General features: G+C 41.6%; 1 pseudogene; it reads right to left on the bottom strand.

Moving 5' to 3' along the window:
* The window catches only part of LOC114023963, a 36,870-nt pseudogene that overhangs the window by 9,796 nt on the left and 6,040 nt on the right, over positions 1-21,034 (bottom strand).

The following is a 21,034-nucleotide window of genomic DNA, read 5'->3' on the forward strand; positions in this document are numbered from 1 at the left end:
AGGGGGAAGGGGAATGGAGAGGGGGAAGGAGAAAGGGGGGAAGGGGAATGGAGAGGGGGAAGGAGAAAGGGGGGGGGGGGAGAGGGGGGGGGGGGGAGGAGAAGGGAAGGAGAAGGAGAAGGGGAGGGGAAAGGGGAAAGGGAAGGAAAAAGAAAAGAAAGAGCCTGTTATCTCTGTATCAGGAGCAGGAAAACTGGTTTCGTCATGAGTCCTTTGGCTTTGTGCTAAGAGTTCCCAAGTCTTTCGGGAGGAGGGGGGGATCTTTGGGCTTATCAAACACTAGGTTACTGTGCCTGTTTGCTTCGGTATATCGTGTATACAATCTGTTCCACTGATGAAGCTCTCTGTTTCTTATCCAGTATCAAGCTGTCTAGAATGTTACGGCTTTGTAACACAGTTTGAGATCTGCTACTGTCAGGCCTCTTTCCTTCTCACTTTTTCATTAATTCCCTTGCTATCCTTGCCCTTTCGTTCTTTTTTTCCAGTGACACTCCACGCTGAAGACACCAAGGAGACCTTGTCACTGCTGGCCCATTGGATCACAGCCAGAATGCAGTCCAGGTCCAACAATACCCCTGAAAGCTGCAGCTACAACTCTGTGGGGGGGGGGATAAGTCTGAGGGCTCCTGAAATGAGGTGAAGGGGGTCCATATGCTTCCCTTAGATCAAATGGGGGGGAGGGAACAGAGAGGGGGCGGGGGGAGGGCAGGTTACACAGTTTCTTTAGTGACTTGCTTGAAGACAAGAGAGACAAGTTTGGCTTTTTTGAGAAATCATTTGTACAATTCAGCCTGCAAAGTAGTCAACCTGCAACAGACCACATCCTCCATTTTCCCAGCAGGTACATGGAGAGAATGTCCACGGTTCTCTAAATCAGGCACCTGTTTCCAATGCTGACAAGCTCTCCCAGCTACTCCCCACACTCCTGACTGGCTGCTTCACTTCTATTGACCTCTCTGCCCCTTCAAAGCATCGACTCAAGGTGCTTTTTGAATTCATAAGCTGTCCTAGGGATGCCCAAATTCACAAAGTGCAACAAACGGAAGTACTGAATTGAGATCCTTGAGATGAGCCCTTGCCAGCTGGTGTTTAAGCTGCTCAGGGCCTGGCCAGGCTGCTTCACTGAGATCTTGAGTCTCTGGCCCTAATTACAGATCGCCAGACCCACACTTCCCTTCAGCCACTGAGGCGGAATGAAGCCAGCTCGTTGTTTTTAATCAATCTCTTCCTTTAATCTCTCAATAATGGTGAGGAGTTGGAGCCTTCCTCTCAGTCACTTGAGTACTTCATTGTGCCAGTTCTTCACCAGGCTGGAGGGTGAAACCACCACCCGCTTGCCATTAGAACTCTAGCTCAAGGGCATCCACACACATCATAGTGATATGCTGCAGGGTCTTGCCTAGGCCCACTTTGTCTTTCCTGATAGAGCCAAGGCTGCCAGGGATGCATCAGCTGGTCATACAGTTCCAGAGGAATTTGACATCCTTCCTCTAGTGGGGCCATGAGACTTTACTCAGAATAGGATCAGCTCCCATATAGAGCAGGCCTGCACAGCTTCTTGTGGCCCTTGGGTCGCTTGCTGCACGCCATGTACAGAGGATGTTTTCCTCTCCATTTTTCGACGGCCACCCGAAATCCTTTGGCCTGTTGCAAGCAGCTGGAGGGCTGTAAGTGCCCGGAAGTTGTGCAGGCCTGCTATAGAGTGTCAGCTGATCATGCACACTCAGAGAAAGCAACTCATAAAAGACCAGAGTTTTTCCTCTAATGGCTCATGGAAGGTATAAGAGCCCTGCTCACTTGATGTCCAAAGCCTTGTGGTTCAGAAGACCTAGGTAATTTGGGATGGTGACTCCGAAACTCTGTGATAAACACCTCATGTTGGCTGCTGTCCAGGCAGGGGGTCCAGTTAGCTGAAGCTGAGTTTTCCAAAAAGGTGTTAGGAAATGCTCCTGTTTGTCTCACTGCTCAGTTTCTGTCTCTTGGGAGTCACTGACTCAAGGTTTTAGTCTTCAATCACAAGCACCACCCTCTAACTTCTCTTGGCAAGCTGACTTGGAGCTAGGCTTCTCCTCATCCTGATTCCAGGTGAAGTGGATGCTCAAGCTCCCTCCAACCCTGTCCCTATCCCACACCCCTTAGTTACCTTTGGAAAAGCATTTGATACAATATCTGATAGTTTCTTTCTTTCTTTTCTTTCTTTCATTCTTTTTTTAAAATGTTGAGTTCCAAACTCTCTCCTTCCCTCTAGCCCCTCCCCCACCCACTGAGAAGACAAGCAATATGATATTAATTACACATGTGAAGTCATGCAAAACTTATCTCCATATTAGCCATATTGCAAAAAATGGCAAGAAAAAGAAAGAAAATGAAAAAAGTCTGCTTCAACTCAGAGTTCATCAGTTCTCTCTCTGGAGGTGGATCACAGTTTTCATTCTGGGTTCTTTGGAATTGTCTTGGCTCATTATATTGATTAGAGTAGCTGAGTCTTTCGCAGTTGATCATCTGATAGTATTTTTGTGGAGAAGATGAGGGCAGGATGTAGACTAGACAGACAGTTACATGAATTTCGAACTTGTTGGACGGCTGGGCTCAAAGAGACATGATTCCATGTCAATGGGCCTCTAGTGGACTACCCCAGGGCTCTGTACTTGGCTTTGTGCTATTTCCTGTCCTTACCAGTGACTTGGGTAAATGGTAAAGGCACACACTTATCAAATCTGCAGATGTTTTGCCCCAATCTGGGAGGAATAATAGAAGTGAGATCCAAAAACCATCTTGCCAGGCTAAATCTAAGTAGATGAAATTCAGTAGGGACAAAGGTAAAGTCTTATACTTAGGCACAAAGAAAACCAACTTCACCAGCACAATATGGGGGATGCATGACTATACAGCATATTTTAAATGAAAAATATCTGAGGCTTTTAATACACCACAAATCCAATAAATGTCAACAGTATGATATGGCAGCCAAAAAGTAAATGTTATCTTGGGCTACATTAAGAGAAGCATGGCTTCTGGGAATAACGAGGTAACAATCCCACTGTACTCTGCTTTGGCCATCCCCTTGTGGAGGACTGTGCTCAGTTCTGGGTTTAAGGACACTGATAACAGGCGTGTCCAGTTTTCACTGTCATGGGGCTTTGCTGCCCCTTGTGGCTAAATGGCTTCATAGCAGCCTTGTATGGTATTAAAGGGATCCACTGGTCTTTTGGTGTATTTGCTTGGCTGAAAGAGGCACAGTGGACTCCTCTCCTTGTCTAGATGGGATCACACCTTTCCCTAACAGAGGGTAAGGCTCTAAGAAGAAAATGACAGTGCAAGATTTCCACAATACTAACCCTTGTTAAGGGAACTCACCCATGAAGAGTATCTTCCAGCCAATCAACCAACAAGCAGTTATTAAGCACCTAATGTGTACCAGCTAGGTGCTGGTACACAAAGAAAAAAGGAAATGATTGCTGCCACCTAGGAGTTAACATTCTATTAGAGGAGACAACATGTATATATATATGGGTGATAACTCCCTCTCTCAATGTAGACTGGCACCTTCTCTGCAACCTTGAGTCTTCTGGATTTTCCTAGTACACTGAAAGGTTAAGTAAGATGCCTAGAATCACACAGCCAGTATGTGTCATAGGTGAAACTTGAACCCTAGGCTGTGAGGTCAGCTTTCTAAACACTATACAATATCATCATAGATAGCTAGATAGTTAGTTGGATGGATAGATAGATAGATGGATAGATAGATGGATGGATGGATGGATGTTTGGATGGATGGAGAGAGAGAGAGAGAGATGGATAGCTAGCTAGCTAGCTAGATGGGTAGGTAGGTTTTGGAGGTGGAGAAGGCATTAGTAGCTGGTGTAGAAGATGGCCCTGGATCTGGGTCTTGAAGAAAACTAAGAGGTCTAAGAGATGAAAGTGAGAAGGCAGGGCATTCCAGACATAGGGGACACCAGTATAAAGGCACAGAGATGAGACATGGGGCTTTGTGTGTGAGGAATTGTAAGAAGGCCAGCTAGGCTCAGCCCTAGAGTATCTGAAGAGGAGTAACGTGTAGAATGATGTACCAGACTATGAAGGGTTTGAAATGACAGAGGGGTTAAGATATGATCCTGGAGGTGATAAGGAGCCATTGTAGTTTATTGAGTAAGACAGTGATATAGTCAGACCTGCACTTTAGGAAAATCACTTTGGCAGCTGTGTGGAGGATGGAGAGAAACTGGAGTCAGGGAGACCAGGTGAAAAACTCTTGACGGTGCTTCCTTCCGTTTGAAGCCTCATTCTGGATGCTACTTGTCTTGTCTTGGAGAGATATTAAGTGGTCAGATATAAAGTGGATCTAACAGCTCAGGGATCACTGCCTACCTGAGGTATGCTGTCAAATGCCCTTCTGTCCAGATCAATTGCCATACTTGTTTTTATGAGAGAACTGGTTCCTTGACAAACAAAAAAAAACAAAACAAAACCCATACACTAACATTTTTGCTGATGGGTTATATCTGTGCTCCCTTCAATTAGGGTTCCATAGCATACAGATGGCTCGGTGGATAGAGGATGGGCCTGAAGTCAGGAAGACCTGAGTTCAAATTTGGCCTCAGACTCTTACTAGCTGTGTGACCCTGGACAAGTCACTTCACTCTGTTCGTCTCAGTTTCCTCATCTGTAAAATGACCTGGAGAAGGCAATGGCAAACCACTCCACTATCTTTGCCAAGGAAACCCCAGACGGGGTCATGAACAGTCAGACGTGACTGACAAATGAACAACAATAGCATATGTCTATGCATAAGTTTCCTAGAAGACCTTATCTTGTCTATTTTGCATATATCAGTAATTGTAAATGTCTTTGTCATATTAATTCCAATGCCAAATCAAGCACAAATAACTATAAAAGATAAAGTAAATGAGAGGAAAGGGAGTAAAAACACAGAGTATAAACAGCAATTTAAAAAAATTGACTAAGAGAAGGGACATAGAGAATGACAGCTAGAAAGGTTGGTGAAGGCTGTTCAGTTACCAGGGGTTTTTTTCTTGGTAAAGATGAGGGAGATTTGGGCAGGTTTATAGGCAACAGGGAAGGAGCTAGTAAATAGAGATTGGCAAGGTGGAGCCAGGATGATGGAGTAGTAGGAAGAAGTACAGGGAGCTGCCCCATCTCCCTGACCAAATTCCTCCCAACAGATTTACAAAATGCACCTCACCAAATCTTGATTGAGAAACCCAAGAAAAAGTCACAGTGAGTCATTTTTACAGTCCAGATCAGCATACGGAGAGTCAGAGACATCTGCAGACATTGAAGAATGAGTTGGGCCAACAGGGGACTGCTTGAAGTACTTCCAAGAGTCTTTGCACCAGGGCAAGAGGAGGTCCACAAACCATAGAGAGCAGCATGATCTCATGCATGGTGCAAGAACAGGTCAAACTGGCAGGTCTATCACTCATGTCCAGTTCTGGGTCACAGATACAGGGTGGACTAAGGAAGGAGCTTGTGCCCATGGGGGAAGAGTGATGACAGACACTAGTCTGTGCACTGAGCAAGGTCTCAATTCTAACTCATAGCCCAATGTGAAGCCTGCAGGGGAATAACAGGGCAGGAATTCCAAACCAAAGGGAAGTCTACAGTTCTGTTACTCTGAACCAGCAGAGCTTCCTAGGTGCCTGATAGTGGCTGAAGTCTGGCAAGATTGTACTGTTGCTCAGACCCAAACCCACTCCAGGAAACTGCAGAGCTCAGACAAGGGGGGCAGTGCTCAGACTCTGCTCTCCATCAAACCATTTTTGGAACACTGAAAGCTTGCAGATCCCCAGTCTCAGCTTTCCATGAGATCATGGAATAAAACAATACTCAATGCTGTCAACAAAACAGCAACAGGACCACTCCAGACATTCCCTCCAGAAGTGTGTAGAGCCTGGCCCTAACATCAAGTCCAAAGTCAAGAAGTGGTTTGGAAGAATGAGCCAAAAAAGATCCCACCATGAAAAACTATTATGGTGACAGGGACCCTCAAGATACAAACTGAAAAGAATTCAATGATTCCAAAACATTTATAAGCAAAACTTCAAAGAAAAACACACCTGGGGCACAAATTCAACTAGAATTCCTAGAAGAGATGAAGCAAAAGTTTTTAAAAGAGTTTAAAATATTTTTATAAATGAAATCAGAGTGCTAGAGGAAAAAAATTAGAAAATAAGTGAGAGCTATGGGAGAAAGAATTGGAAATTGAAGAACAACTTGGCACAACAGGTATAAAACCTTTCCCAAGCAAAAACTACCTGAAAATTAGAATGGACCAAATAAAAACCAATGACTCCATGAGACCACAAGAAATATTAAATAAAGTCAAAAGATTAAAAAATTGAATAAAATGTAAAAAGATGCGATAGCAAAAACAACTGACCTGGAAAACAGATCAAAGGAAGGAAGTAAAGGAATGAAACATGCATTTAGTAAGCTCCCATTATACGCTATGCATTGAGTTAAGCGCTTGACAAATATTATCTCATCTGATCCTTGCTACAACCCTGGGAGGTATGTGCTATTGCTATCCTCATTTTACAGGTGAGGAAAACTGAGACACACAGAGGTTAAGTGACCTACCCAGAGTCACACAGTTAGTGTCTGAGGGAATATTTAAAGTCAGGTCTTCCTAACTCCAGGCCCAGCACTCTATTGATAATTTTCCCTGATCTTCCTCTCTTTCCTATTCCTTTGCTCCTCCCGTTCCATTCTTCTTTTAAGATCAAGCCATAACAGAACTACTACTAGATCTTCCATCTAATTAGACACGCTCTATTACCCCTGAGGATAGGCATCAGAGGGGATACATGTGTCATTTCCCCATATTAAAATATAAGCAGTTTATCCTTGTTTAGTCTTTACAATTGTTAATTGTTTATCTTTCTATGTTTCTCCTGAATCCTATATTTGAACTTCAAAATATGTAGGTGGCTCTTTTTTTTTTTAAGTCAGGAATGCTTGAAAGTCTTCTATTTCATTAAAGGTCCATTTCCCCCTGTATGATTATAAACAGTTTTGTTGGGTAAATTATTCTTGGCTGTAAGCCTTTGCCTTCTGCAATATTGTACTCCAAATTCTTTGCTCCTTGATAGCTATGGCTGCAAAATTGTGTGCGATCCTGAGCGAAGTTGTTCTGTACTTGAACTATTTTGTTGTTGCTGTTGTTTGCAGTATTTTTTCTTTGACATGGAAGTTTTGGATTTTGGCTATATTGTTACTGAGAGTATCCATTTTGCCATTTCTTTTAGGAATTGACTATGGATTCTTTCTATTTCTACTTCGCTCTGTGGTTCTAAGAGATGTGAGCAATTTTCTTCTATTATTTCTTGAAATATGATATTTGGATTCTATTTTTGATCATAGGGTTCAGATTCATATTTTACTTTGATTCTTAAATTATATCTTTTTTATGTTTTCCAGGTCAGTTGTTTTTGCTGAGACTTTACATTTTCTTCTATTTTTTTCAGCCTGTTGACTTTGTTTTAATATTTCTTGCTGTCTCACGGAGACATTGGCTTCTATTTGGTCCCTCATAATTTTCAAGGAGTTTATTGATTGGGAAAGTTTTGTGCCTCTTGTGTCAAGCTATTAATTCCATTTCCAATCCTTTCTTTTTTTTTCTTTTTTATTGATTAATTAATTAATTTTTAGTTTTCAACATTCACTTCCATAAGATTTTGAGTTCTAAATTTCCTCCCTCTTCCTCTCCTCCTCCCTCCCCAAGACGGCATGCAATATGATATAGACTCTACATATACATTCATATTAAACATATTTTCACATTAGTCATGTTGCAAAGAAGAATTAGAACCAATGGGAGGAACCTCGGGACACAAGAAACAAAACAAAACAAAAAAAAGAGAGAGAGAGCAAATAGCATGCTTCAATCTGCATTCAGACTCCATAGTTCTTTTTCTGGATGTGGATAGCATTTTCTATCATGAGTCTTTTGGAGTCGTCTTAGATCCTTGCATTGCTGAGAAGAGCTAAGTCTATCCAAGTCAGTCATCCCATAATGTGGCTGTTATTGTGTACAATGTTCTCCTGGTTCTGCTCACTTCACTCAACATCAGTTCATATAAGTCTTTCCAGGTTTTTTTCTGAAATTTGCCTGCTCATCTTTTCTTATAGTGCAATAGTATTGATTACATTTATATACCACAACTTGTTCAGTCATTCCCCAATTGATGGGCATCCCCTCAATTTCCAATTCTTGGGCACCACAAAAAGAGTTGCTATAAGCATTTTTGTACACGTAGGTCCTTTTTCCATTTTCATTGATCTTTTTGGGATACAAACCTAGAAGTACTATTGCTGGATCAAAGGGTATGCACAATTTTATAGCCTTTTGGGTCATTATTATTGGGCCACTGTTATTCAATATTGTACTAGAAATGTTAGCTTTAGCAATAAGAGAAGAAAAAGAAATTGAAGGAATTAGAATAGGCAAAGAAGAGACAAAGCTATCACTCTTTGCAGATGATATGATGATATACTTAGAGAATCAAGTAAAACACTACTCAAAATAATAAAAAACTTTAGCAAAGGAGCCAGATACAAAATAAACCGACATAAATCATTGGCATTTGTATATATTACTAACAAAGCCCAACAGCAAGATAAATTCCATTTAAAGTTACTGTAAACATTATAAAATATTTGGGAGTCTACCTGCTAAGACAAACCCAGGAACTATAGGAACACAATTACAAAACACTTTTCACACAAATTAAGTCAGATCTAAATAACTGGAAAAACATCAGTTGCTCACGGGTAGGCAGAGCTAATATAATAAAAATGACAATTCTACCTAAATTAATTTACTTATTCAGTGTCATACCAAACTACCAAAAATTATTTTATAGAGCTAGAAAAAATAACAAAATTCATCTGGAAAGAACAAAAGGCCCAGAATGTCAAGAGAATTAATGAAAAGAAATGCAAGGGAAGGTAGCCTATCTGTACCAGATTTTAAATTGTATTATAAAGCAGCAATCATCAAAACTACTTTGTACTGGCTAAGAAACAGAGTGGTGAATCAACAGAATAGGTTAGGTACACAAGACACAGTAGTCAATGACTATAGTAATCTACTGTTTGATAAACCCAAAGACTCCAGCTTTGGGATAAGAAATCACTATTTAACAAAAACTGCTGGGAGAACTGGAAAATAGTATGGCAGAAACTAGGCATAGACTAACATCTTACACTGTACACCAAGATAAAGTCAAAATGGGTACATGATTCACATATAAAGGCTGATACTATAAGCAAACTAGGAGAGCAAGGAATAGTTGACCAGTCAGATCTATGGAGAAGGGAAGAATTTATGACTAAACAAGAGATAGAGAACATTATGAAATGCAAAATGGATAATTTTGATTACATTAAATTGAAAATGTTTTGCATACACAAAGCCAATGGAACCAAGATTATAAGGGAAGAAGAAAGCTGGGAAACAATTTTTATACCCAGGCCTCATTTTTAAAATATATGGAGAACTGAGTCAAATTTATAAGAATACAAGTCACTCCCAAATTGATAAATGGTCAACAGGCAGTTTTCAGATGAAATTAAAGCTATCTCTAGTCATATGAAAAAAATGCTCTAAATCACTATTGATCAGAGAAATGCACATTGAAACAACTCTGAGGTACCACATCACACCTATCAGATTGGCTAGCATGACAAAATATAAAAATGACGAATGTTGGAGAAGATGTGGGAAAATTGGAACACTAATGCAATGTTAGTAAAGTTGTGAACTGATCTAACCATTCCGGAGACCAATTCTTTCTCCTATAGCTCTCGTTCCTATTCTAATTTTCCCCCTAGCATGCTCTTTCATCTATTAAAAAACACTTGAACTCTTTTTTTTTTCTTGTTGAAACTGGAGTAAATAGGGTTAAGTGACTTTTCCAGGACCACACAATTCATAAGTGTCTGAGGTCAAATTTGAACTCAAGAAGATGAGTCTTTCTGACTCCAGAGCTGGCGCTCTCCACTGTGCCACCTAGCTGCCCTGAACTTTTTTTTTAATAATTTATTTATTTTTTAGTTTTCAACATTTACTTACATAAGATTTTGAGTTTTAAATTTTCTCCCCCTCCCTTTCCTTCCCCCTCCCCAAGACGGCATGTAATCTGATATAGGCTCTACTTATACATTCATATTAAGCATATATTCACACTAGTCATGATGTATAGACTAATTAGAACTAATGGGAGGAACCATGAGAAAGAAGAATAAAACAAAACAACAGAAGAAAAGGAAAGCAAATAGTGTGATTCCATCTGCATTCAGACTCCATGGTTCTTTTTCTGGATGTGGATAGCATTTTCCATCTCGAATCTTTTGAAGTTTTCTTAGATCCTTGCATTGCTGAGAAGAGCTAAGTCTATTAAAATCAGTCATCACACAATGTGGCTGTTACTGTGCACAATGTTCTCCTGGTTGTGCTCAATTCACTGAGCATCAGACCATACAAGTCTTTCCAGGTTTTGTCTGAAGTCCACCTGCTCATCATTTCTTATAGCACAATAGTATTCCATTACACTCATATACCATAATTTGTTCAGTCATTCCCCCATTGATGGGCATCCCCTCAATTTCCAGTTCTTGGCCACCACAAAAAGAGCAGCTATAAATATTTTTGTACATGAGGGTCCTTTTCCTGTTTGTATGATCTCTTTGGGATACAGCCCTAGAAGTGCTATTGCTGGGTCAAAGGGTATGCACAATTTTACAACCCTTTGGGCATAGTTCCAAATTGCTCTCCAGAATGGCTGGATCAGTTCACAATTCTACCAACAAGGCATTAGTTGAACTCTTCCTTTTAACTCTTACTTATCTCTTCCAGGAATTCAAGTTGAATTTGTGCCCAAACTGGTGTTTTTCTTTGAGGTTTTGCTTGTAGGTGTTTTTGGAGCCATTCTCTCCTTTTCATTTTGTGTCTTAAGGGTTCCAGTCACTATGAGAGCTTTTCATGGTAGGATTATTTTTTGTTTCCTAATTCTTCCAGACTAAATCCTTATTTCAGACTTAATGTTAAGGCCAGTCTCTAAACATTTCTCGAGGAAATGTCTGGGCTAGTTCTGCTGCTAATTTCTTGAGGTTATGTTATTCCAGGACCTCAGGGACATCTCAGGCTGAGGACCTGTAAGTTTTCAGTCCTCCCAAAGTGATCTGATCCAGGGCAAAGTCTGATCACTTCCCTCTTGGTCTGAGCTCTTCAAGTTCCTAAAGTAGGTTTGGGTCTGAGCAACAAGTTCAGAAACCCTTTGCACTTTTCTGTGTGTAGTTTCAGTAGACTACTGTTGGACTCAGCCGCTATCAGCCAGCTGGAAATCTCTGTAGGTTCAAAGTGACTGAGCTGTAAGCTTCCCTTTGATCTGGAGTTCCTGCCCTGATTGTGACCTGGGACTTGTACTTGTCCTCATGTATGATCTCTTCCTGTGCTTCCAGTGTCTGCAAACTTGTCTCTACGTCTGCCTGTGCCAGCCTGGGATATTTTTTCTGCTACTCCACCATCTTGGTTCTGCTTCTTCTACACCTTCCTTTGACTTGTTCAGATGAAGTGAGCTTCAAGTGAGAGCTGGTCCCCTAAATCTTTCTATTTTTTAATAGTTTACTTGTTTACATGAATTATGTGAGACAGTAAATTCATTTTCCACTCTCCCTTCTTTACTATAATATTCTTTTCCCTATTCTTTTCCTTTCTTCTAATAAGATAATCAAAATATAACAAAGCTACTCACATGGCCTGGGCCTTGTTTAACTTCCTTGATGACCTTTGATAACATAAAGGTTCTAAGGTGACAAATGTCATCACCCCATTAAAACATAAGCACTTGATTCTTTTTTTATAAGTTTTAAATTTTTTTAAAATTTATTTTTAGTTTTAAACATTCACTTCCACAAGATTTTGAGTTCCAAATTTTCTCCCCATCTCAATCCTGCCGCCACCTCAAGATGGCATGCATTCTGAATACCCCTTCCCCTAATCTGCCTTCCCTTCTTTCACCCCTCCCCCCTTCTCTTATCCCCTTCCCCTTCTATTTTCCTGTAGGGCAGGATAGATTTCTATACCCCATTGTCTGTATATATTATTTCCCAGTTGCATGTAAAAACAATTTTTAACATTTGTTTTTAAAACTTTGGGTTCCAAATTTTCTTCCTTCCTCCCTTCCCATCCATCCTCATGGAGAAGGCAAGCAAATCGATACAGGTTATACATATGTATTCGTGCAAAACATTTCCATAGTAGTCATGTGAAAAGCTAACTATATTTTCCTTCATCCTATCCTGCCCCCTGTTTATTCTATTCTCTCTTTGAACCCCATCCCTCCTCAGAAGTGTTTGCTTCTGATTACCCCCTGCCCCAATCTGCCCTCCCTTCTATCATTTCCCCCCCTCTCTTATCCCCTTTCCCCCTATTTTACTGTAGGGTAAGATAGATTTCCATACTCAATTGAGTAACACTTGATTCTTGTATAGTCTCTTTCAATTTCTCACTTGGATTTACATTTTTCAATGTTTCTTTTCTCTTTTTTGACTTCAAAGTTTCTACCCAGCTTCGGTCTTTTTATCAGGTCTTTTTTTTTTTTATCAGGAATGCTTGGAAGTCCTCTATCTAAATAAAGAACCATTTTCCCTAGTAGAATTGTACTCAGTTTTGCTAGATAAGTTATTCTTGATCATCAACCTATATCTTTTGCTTTTGGGAATATTATATTACAAGCTCTTCTCTCCTTTAGCTGCCAAATCTTGTGTGATCTTGACTACAGCTCCTTGATATCTGAACTCTTAATTACTGGCTGCTTGCAGTATATGTGTGTGTGTGTGTGTGTGTGTGTGTGTGTGTGTGTGTGTGTGCACATGGAAGCTCTAGATTATTTGTGCTATAATGTTCCTAGGAGTTTTCACATTCACATCCTGGATTTCTTTCAGTAGGTGACTGTTGAGTTCTTTCTATCTTTACTTTACACTGTGGTTCTAATAGAACTGGGCAATTTCATTCATGAATTTTAAAAATATGCTATCCAGACTCCTTTTTCGGTCATGGCTTTCAGGTAATCTAATGACGCTTAAATAATCTCTTATTAACTTCTTTTCCAAGTCTATTGTTTTTCTACTGAGATACTTAACATTTTTTTCTATTTCTCCCAGTATTTTGACTTTTAGAAAATATTTTTTGTCTCATGGAGTCTTTAACTTCTGTTTTGTCCATTATAATTTTCAGGGAGTCTGTTACTTGGGCAAGGTTTTATACCTTATTTCTCCTTCTAAATTTTCCCTCCTGAGTTTACATTTCTTTTCCCATTCTTTCCTCTAGAGTGGGGGTTCTTAACCTGGAATCTGTGAATTTGTGTGTGTATGGGGTGGGGGGTGGGTGTATTCAGAACTGCATTTCAATATAATTGGTTTCCTTTGTAATCCTGTGTATTTTATTTCATTCATTTAAAAATATTATTCTGTGAAGAGGTTCATAAATTTCACTAGATCTACCAAAGTGGTCTATGATACAAGAAAGGTTAACCTTCATAGATGCCATTGTTCCAGGGACACTTCAGGTTTCTGTTTGAACTTCTGCAACAACCATGGCCCCTGAGTGAAGAATTCTCAGTACAAAAGCAATAGACTTGGAAAAAAAAGTCAATAAGAGATTATTTAAGCATATTTCTCTTTGCAATTATAATGCATGTATCATTTTAAACTCATTTTAATGTCTCTCTTCATTTATTCAAAGAATTCTAGTTAACCTTGTGTCCAAGCTGCATTTTTCTTTGAGGCTTTGCCCATAGATTTTTGAAGGTTATTCTATCCTACTGGGTTATTCTATTCTCTGGCTCCCTAAAACCTTTTATCATAAATATCTTTTTTGTTTATTTATGCCTCCAGCCTTACTTTCTGAATTGAGACTTTGTACTAGAGCCAGGATCTTCACACTTCTGGAGGGGATGCTGGGGCCTTACCTTGTTTTAGTCTGTATTTCCTGGAGTCCTACTGCTGTATTCTCTGGATATTGGGTGCTGTGTTTTTTGAGGATCACAGGGAGAGGCCCAGGTCAGGTTGCTGAAAACTTTCATCAAGCTCTATCAGACTGGTCTTGGGCATAGTCTGTTCACTGCCTTCCTAGTTCAAGCTTTGCCAGTTTAGGATCCCAGTTTGTCCTGGGCAATACAATATCAGGCTTGCCCCTGGTTGGAGGTCCAGTAGATAATTGCTGGTCCCAGCCTCAGAAAGTTAGGAGAAGCCTCTGCAGATGGAGAGTGAAAGAGCTGTATTGCCATCCTGCTCTGCAGTTTCTTCCCTGTTCACTTGCAAGTGGATTGAATCCAAGATCATGATTTGGCATCAGTGACAGAGCTGCAGACCAGCCCCTGTTTTTTGCCCAAGGATCTACAATCCTTCTCCAGGGCCAACGTGACAACTCCATGCCCATACCTGGTCACTTTTTTTCAATCTTCATCATTTTCTCTTCCTAGATATTCTTTGATCTCTGGATTTAAGTGCCACTTTTCTCTCTTGGTTCTCCTCTTACCTGTCAGTTGACTACTTCTCAATTTTCTTTGCTGGATCTTTAACCATGTCATGTTTATTAACTATGGGTGACCTCCAACACTTTGTGCTCTGCCTTCTTTTCTTCTCCCTCTATACTATCATACTTGGCAATTTTATCAGATCTCATAGCTTCAGTTATCATCTCTATGTACATGATTCACACACACACACACACACAAACACACAAACACATGCACATACTCAACTCTAGTTTCTCTCCTAAGCTCCATACAGTATCACAATATCACCACTAACTGTCTGTGGACATTTTAAACTGAACGTCCCAAAGGTATATCAAACTCAACATATCTAAAAACAGAATTCATTATCTCTTTCCTGAAACATCTCTTCCAAACCTCCCCACAACTGTTAAGGAGAATACCATCTTTCCAGTCACCCAGGTTCATAATCTCAATACCATCATCAACATCTCACTCTCACTCACTCCATACGTGCAATCATTTACCAAATCATGTTGTTTCTACATCTACAACACATCTCCTACATATCTCATTCTCTCCACTTCTAAAGCCATCACTCTAATTCAGGCCCTCATCACTTCTTGTACTACTGCAGTAGCCTTTTAATTGGTATCCCTGCCTCATCTCCCCTTTCTCCAACCCATCCTTCATACAGCTGCCAAAAGGTTTTTTGTAAGGTGTAGGTCTAATCATGTCAACCCTCCCCCCTACTTAATAAACTCCAGTGGCTCCCTATTATCTTTGACATTGAAAGCTCTTTTCAACCTGGATCCTTCCTATTTTTGTAGTCTCCTTGCACTTTACTCCCCTGTGATCTATGGCCTAGCCATACTGGCCTCCTCACTCGTGACACTTCACATCCCTTCCTCCAGAATCAGTGTGACATCTCCAAGCCCCATTTCTGGTCACTTTTTTCTTTTCTTTTTTGAGGTATCGGGGTGAAGTGACTTGCCCAGGGTCACACAGGTAGTAAGTGTCTGGGGCCAGATTTCTACTCAGGTCCTCCTGACTCCAGTGCTGGTGTTCTATCTACTGCAGCGCCACCTAGCTGCCCCCTACTTTTTTCAATCCTCTTCATTCTTTACCTCTCTGAAGCATCTGACACAATTAATCACCATTTCTCCTGGGATATTCTCTACTTCCTGGGTTTGTGTCACTTTTCTCTTTTGGTTCTCCTCCTACCTGTCATTCCACTATTTCTTTGAATCAGTTGACACCCATGCTTAGACTGCTCTTCTACTTCAACCTCAACCTCTGAGTCTCTGACTTTCTTAATGACACAGATCAAATTCCACCTTCATTAGGAGGCCTTTCCTGGTTCTCCTGGGTGCTATTTCCTTCCCCCTAAGGTTAACTTCCATAAACTCTGTATGTATCTCATACATACTTATGCATATACCTGTTGTCTCTACAGTGAGTGAAAGATGAAATGACTGAGGAAACAAAGGTTTGAGCTTCCAAGCATATCAATTTATTAAGCAACGCATGGCAGTTACCCAACAAAGCAGGACCAGGCCTCCTCAGCTTAGTCCTGAACCCTGAATACAGGGGGAGACAGACTTTTATACATTAAAAACAACTCATCGAACAAGATCAATCAATTCAAAGAAAACAATTAACCAAAATACAAGATTAGGTAATCTGATTTCTACTTGGAGAAAAGATTAAGGATTTTCCAGGTTGGGGGCGGGGGGGGGGGAAACAAACAGATGCAATTTCCTGAAATCAGAAAAAGAATTGTCCCCCTTCTCCCAAGTGTCTGTGAACAATTGAAGGATCAAGGAAACAATAGTTGATTGGTCAGTACAGGACCAGTTTTCAGATAAGACACATGAGTTGCTTGAGATATAATCGTGAAAAAACTCCTTGCATCAGTCTTTGGATCTGACCAGGGTTCTGATCAGTATAACCGAGGTCCTTGGTTAAAGGTCTCTAAGCAGCACATAGGGGTGGTCCAGCTTCCCAGCCAGGCAGGGCCAGGTTCAAATAATGCAATAGGTTTTTCCATTTCCCACAAATGAATAACGTTTTCTCATAAGACAGAAGTTGGATTAAACCCATAACTGAATAGAAAGGGCTAGCTCCAGAATTGAGTCACAAGATGAAGTCAGTGTGGTTCACTCGTTTCCCACAATTAACCACTTGCTATCCTAATCCTCTCAATTCCCTCATCTCTCCATCAGAATGTGAAGTCCTTGGGAGCATGAACTGTTTTTGCCTTTCTTTGTATCCTCAATGCTTAGCACAAGATCAGGGCTCCCCTCCCTCTGGGCTCTCTCCTTTCTCAGATCCTGGCCACCTTCTCTAAGATCTTCTCAGCCTTGTTCTTTGTTGCCCCCTGATGATGAATGACTTTATAGTAAGTTCTCCTGGCTTTAGTGGTATCATAAGAGGTATTTGGTGCTATTCTTTGTTACAAATATATCCCAGCTTTGGTGCTTGGGCTGGTCTTAGAGGGCCAAGAGCCCGGGGCCCCAACTGGGGTTGTTAGGGTCTTTCCATGAAGCATGTACTCTGGCATGGCTCCATGGCCATGTTCACTGACCTCTCACTGAGGGACAGGCACTTCATTTTGTGAGATGACTGAGTAACTCAATTAGGCCCTGAATTTCCCTGTGACCAAAAGGTTGTAGCAAGGAGATTGGCCACTGAGTGTCATGGGGGACAGAATCACCCCCAGAGGCCAGAAGAGATGTATAAAGGCTCCACCTCCCTCTCTCTTTTGGACTTCCACTCAAAGAAAGGAACATCAATTAGAAGAAGTGCTCAGGGAGCTGAAAGTCACTCTCAGGTTTGCCTGGGCAAGGACACTTTCATGGAGAATTTGTAGTTTCTTTTCAATTGGCTCCAGTACAGTCATTTTATTCTTAAAGACAGTCACATAAGCAGCTGAAACTTTTTTTTTGTGGAATTTAGTTGAGCCCTCCAAACATTATTTTGTCCAGGTGATCAACTGGCTAATGATAAAAGAATTTCTGGTTCAGCTTTATTTTCTCATGATTAGCATTTCCTGGCTAGTTGTAAATTCCAGAACATATCCCCTAGTGTTTACTGATCAATTTACAAGTTTCTCCTTTGTAGATCTTCCCCTTTTACTATCACCTCTTTAGGTGTGTAAATCTGGATGCCCCCCTTTGGCTCAGTAAAAATTCCAATTGTGTCTAGTTTGCCTTATGCTTATAGAAGTTTGCTAAAAATGCTACTTATGCCCCTTCCCCATTTTTAACCATAGGGCTATGCTCCAGGTACATAATAAACCTGTACTACAATGTCGCTTGTGAATAGCAGAGAAAGCCAAAGCAACTCCACTTTGTCTGCAGTTCCTCTGTCTTGCCCCAGACCTTGCTTGCATTGCAACTGCAACCCTGTCTGTGACCTTCTTGACTGGTGAGACATCAAGGACAGTCCTATCCATTAGGATGAGGTAATAAGAAATAGCTAACCTGAAGGCCAGCAACAGACCTGCCCAATCATGGGATAGCACATCCCCTATTCTTACCCTGCACAATCCCGAGGCTCATAACCAGTTCACGCCCCCCCCCCTTAGTCCTTTTGTTCCTTGGGGAGTTTCCTCCTGTGAGGGAGGGGCCCCCTTGCTGGCAAACTCAATAAACCCTCATTGGTTCCTAAGTTTACGATATTGGGTTTGGGTTCTGGTTTTGGTTCTGGCTTGTTGAGGCACTGAACACTGCTAAGTATGATTGGCAGCAGTATCCATCACCAAATCCATGGAGATTTTTCTTACTTCCACATGCACCAGTTGTACACACTATTGTGATTTCCTTTGTACACTGAGTATACCTTTTTGTTTTTTAAGAAGGTATGCAGTTAGTCCATTTTAGGGGAAACCCTAGATATGAGCTTGTGATAGGACAAAGCTACCCCAGGACCTGACCTGCCTCAGCTTCCCTGATACAGCCAAAGTGGGGCAGGCCTAGGACAAAGCTGCCCCTGAAGCAGTTTCCTGATTATCTGAGGCCACACAAAGTCCCAGCCATGTGGAATTGTCCTCTTAGCTTTGGTGAGTGCCTGAGATCATGATAGTTGCTGTACCCTGATGACCGACTGACTAGTTGGGCCTTCAGATGGAGATGAGGGGGCCTGTGTCCTGAGAAGCTAAGTACCAGTGTATCCTAGTTGCATGTTCTTGCTAGGATAGGGCAAAGTAAACCTCTTTGGTTAAATGTTCAGTGATTTACAAGGGCTTCATTTTGGTCCTAACATCAAACCTGAATTAAGAGGGTGCCTCCAATGGAAGATGAGATGGTGGAGTGAGAGGAAGAGCCCTGAAAATATGGAGGAGGGTTGGAAGGACACTGCATCCATGGATTCCTATCTCCAGAGCCCTCCTGAGCACGTTCCTGTGGAAACCAGAGGAGAACATACTTGGGGGAAGGGGAGGAGGGCTAGATACTCTCTTCACTCAGGAGCTGTGGTGGTTGCAGAAGTTCAAACAGAAACCTGAAGTGTCCCTGGAACAATGGCTTCTGAGGCCATGGCCCAATGGAGCCAATGCTCCTAGGCTTTCAGTGGTGAATTCACATAGCCTGGGGGAACTCTCTGAAGACCTACTTTTATAGGCTTGATTAAATTTATTGGAGCCTTCAGAGGGTGAAAGCTCTTTGTCCCTTTTTAGGTGACCCAGATGGAGAATTACTTACACCTTGCTTCCTTAAAGATGAATTTCCTTTGCCTAGGGGAATCTGCAAGGGAGAGAGTGAAGTTCTTCCCAGAAGTGGGTTCACTAGATGGTGACATTTGAGATTAGGACACACATGGCTTGGGCAAATTTTGCTGTCAGTGCACGATGGGAATGGGAAGAGAAGTCCCAAAGCCCTCCCTAGCCCTGTTAGTTGGGGAGAAGAGGATGGCACATCCCCAAGAGGGAATTTTGATAAGCTCATGAAACTGATAAGAAAGCACAGAGAGGGCCGTCCCCCACGTGTAGCATGAGACTATCATCATGCGGCTTGAAAGGAGGAAGGAGAGATATCTCTGGCCTCTTTTCTCCACTCCTTTTTCTAAGGGAGACTTCAATTCCTTCCTGGAGGTAAAGCAGGAAGTTGGGGCCAAAGGTTGACCACTCTGCTCCCTTCAGAGAGGTAACTGGGCTAGAAATATATCTATCTGCTCTCTTAAATATTATTAGTTTAGGAGAGGCGCTTCTTAAACCCCATTGGGACCAACAGTTTCAGAAGTACTAAAGGGTTCACAAGTGGAAAAAGTTTAAGAAGCCCTGGTCTAGGGGATGTGGTTTTCAGGTTCAAGTTAACTTCTGATCACTTTTTCATTAATAGGGGGGAAAGGAAGAGACTAACCCCAAGCTTAACATCCAAGGCTTGACTCCCCACCGGATGCCAGCTCCACAATGAACACACACATAGCAACCAGCCAAGAAACCCATTTATCCAAATAATAGCAAAAAAAAAAAAAGAAAAGAAAAGAAAAGAAAAAGAGATCAGAGAAAGTATACATAGGAAAATACAGAGTGAAGTGCTCTCATTAGGAATGAAGTAACTCAGTTCAACCAAGAGAGGGAGTACCAGATCTCACAAGGAAAGTTCCTCAAAGTCTCTAGTGTAGCAAGCTGGGGATAGGGACATGGTGGAAACTGCCAGCCTCTTTCCCTTCAGCTTCTTCCCAGAGTCTTTTCCTTCAGCAAGCTGAAGTGGGGTTGGTATCTTCCACCTCCTCTCTCAAAGCTGGAAGCCAGAAGCCCCCCCCCCCCCAACCCCTGCAGAGACTCTCAAGCTTGAAGAGGGCATAAAAGCTCTTCTCTTTTCCATTCTTACCAACTCTGCCCCACCCGTCAATCAGGTGTGGGGCATTGATCTTCACCAATGAGGAGAGTCCTGGAACAATGGGGTTGAGGACTGGCGTTACAAAAGCAACTGATGACCAGCCCTTGAGGGTGCCAGCAAAACTGTACAGGGAAAGTCAGCCCCAGGTCATTAGGGGCACTTCATCCCCAGAAAAGCCTGGACTACCCTTTAGAACACCTGCCCCATCTGAATCATTCCAGAGAGGTTAAAGAGAGCAATCCATGGAGGGAAGGCTAAGCATCTTTGCAGACTCTTTCAGCAACCTCTAATCATGTTATTGTGGGCAAGACCAAACAGAAAATCTTAGAGTTACTCAAACCATATCATGTAATTAAAACCATATAATATCTGGTTCTCAGGGGAGTGAAAGTGATTTCTCCTTTAGTGACAGAGATGAAGGAAGGTGGAGTAATTCATTATACTGGATCACCTTACAACAAATTATGTTATTTCTGAGGATGGAGGATGGCATCTGGTAGCTTACAGTGAACTACAGGGAGCTCAGAAACTCATGTCTATCTTTACAGCTGTGCCTGATCTAGTCAATGTTGTAGACCGGCACTTAAACTGTGGGTCACGACTCACAGGTCTAAGTCTCAGATCAGGACTGAGGGGTCTCGAGTGGAAAAAGTTTAAGAAGCTCTATTG

This window comes from Vombatus ursinus, unplaced genomic scaffold (assembly GCF_900497805.2).
Source record: "Vombatus ursinus unplaced genomic scaffold, bare-nosed wombat genome assembly UNPS02014819.1, whole genome shotgun sequence".
In the NCBI taxonomy this organism is placed as follows: domain Eukaryota; kingdom Metazoa; phylum Chordata; class Mammalia; order Diprotodontia; family Vombatidae; genus Vombatus; species Vombatus ursinus.